The following is a 2,281-nucleotide window of genomic DNA, read 5'->3' as shown; positions in this document are numbered from 1 at the left end:
ATGTCGTTCTTCTTCTTGGTCACGCTGGTGCCATTGATTGAATTCGTTTGACAATTCATTGATTCGATCTAAAAACGAATCATTGATATTAGCAGGCGTCTGACTATATCCAAATCGCTGAGTGTTAGTATTCTGTTGTGTTCCCAATCCAAAATCCTCGAAGCTTGTCCATCCTTCATGCTCACCTACACTGTCGTGCTCATCCCTACCTTGTTGTTGTTGGGACTCGATATGTGAATAATATGGTTGAGATAGGGTGGCCTCAGAATCATCATCTCTCTCATTTTCCCTTAGACCCCCGTCCCACTCTCACTCATTAGGTGCAATATTACTGACATCTCCGACGAATTGTGGATACGTTAGCTGACTGCTTCCTCTTTCATGCTGCTCATCACCTTCTTCAAGATCTTCCTCACCGATAGCCTCAAGGAACGCTCTCTTGTGCAACACTGGCTCTTCCTCTTCTACTACCCATTGGTGTGCTGTGTCTGTGACAAATATTGTGTCTAAGTCTATCAGCCCATAGCCTTCAAGCTTCCTTCTTATTTTTCGCTCTCGGAGGTTTAAGTTGTAATAAATGTAGACTAGTTTATGAAGCTTCTCCGAAGCGAGTCGATTTCTCCTAGTAGTGTACAACCATTGGAACGTACTTCAGTTGTGCTCACAGCCAGTAGCAGAACATGTCTGGGACAACACCTTGATTGCTATCCTCTTTAGGTGAGGTGCATCAGTACCATATATCTCCCACCATTCAGCTGTATTAAAATGCAAAAAAGCATTGTAAGGGCAAGAACAATTTATAAGATTAAATATATGAATGAACAAAATATTAGCTAGGGGATAACCTGGATCCATCTTAGTTCGAGAATTCCTGGCAAGTCTAGTTCCGAAGTATCCTATAGCATCCCTATACATAGCAAGCTAAAACAAATATATTTCGTTTTAGTGCATTATTTCTCACAAATATAACAACTCAATAAAGTTTTTACCCAAATATTAAATAATACCTCTTGCATTGCTGCTACTTGGTTTCGCTGGCTTCTCTCCAACCTTGCAATAATGTATCTGACCCCTTCCATAATCTTGTAGGGATGTTCAGGTGTCAAATAGAAAAATTTTGGGTTGAAGTAGTAACCTATAAAATATATAGATAGAAAAATGTCATTCACAATTTCATAAAAAAATGATTTAAAATGAAACATTCTAATGATATAAATATATATTTACCAGCATAATGAATTGGACGTCCAAATTTGGTGTTCCACCTCCATTCTATAATCTCGATCACTTTGCTAGAAAAACTATACTTCTCCCCAATAGTTAATTTCGCTCTTTCGATACTTTCATAAATGATGCCCATGGTAGCTTTCTTGTCAGCATCCACCATTCTTAACACCGTGACTAAAAGAGCTGTGGCCTTTACGACACTGGAACATCGAGACCAGAACCTCCTATTTGAGACTATGTCGTCCACTTTTATACCGGTACTAGACTTCAAGAGACGGACATTTAACTACTCTTCACAGGTAAACAATCTCTTTAATGCACATTCAGATTCCCGGATGGAGTCCACAGCTAAGTAATCGGTCGTAAAGTGGGTTATGGCAGGCCTGCTTATCTCTTTTTTCTTAGAGTGTTCTCTAAACAGAAGTAATATTTTAGAGTGGTTGTATATAAATCTCGACACCAACCTTGCTTCCTCCAGAGCCTCCTTCACAATTTTGATCTCACCGATCTCCTCTAACATAAGATTGATGCTGTGTGCAGCACACGGGGTCCATATTAGATGCTTCTTCTTATCCATCAACTTGCTGCCCACAGAAACACATGCACACGCATTGTCCGTAATAAACTGGACTACATGCTTATCTCCTACCTCCTCCACTATCTGATCATATAGTCGTACGTAGAAGTTTGCATCTTTCTTCGTTCCTGATACGTCTTTACTAGACAATAAAGCTGTACCTTTTGAGGAATAGGCCAAGAAGTTTAAAAACTCCTTTTTGCTAACTTTATTCAACCAACCATCACTCATGAGAGTAATGCCTGTCCTTGGCCAACTCTGTTTATATTATTTAATCTACTTTGTAACTTCTTCTACTTCTTCATCTAAAATTGGCCCACTGAACCATATGCCGTCGAGGGTTTTACCCCGGGCCCGGCTCTCTGGATTGCACTGACCATAGGTGGTAAATATGGGCTATTGACTGCATTCAAGGGAGTCCATTCATCGTAGAACTATTTACCAACATATCTCCCCAACATGTTTCTTGTACCTTTA

This window comes from Amborella trichopoda, chromosome 1 (assembly GCF_054954075.1).
Source record: "Amborella trichopoda isolate Santa Cruz 75 chromosome 1, AtrichopodaSantaCruz75HAP2 v2.0, whole genome shotgun sequence".
Taxonomy (NCBI): Eukaryota; Viridiplantae; Streptophyta; class Magnoliopsida; order Amborellales; family Amborellaceae; genus Amborella; species Amborella trichopoda.
Note: the sequence above shows the minus strand (reverse complement) of the source record.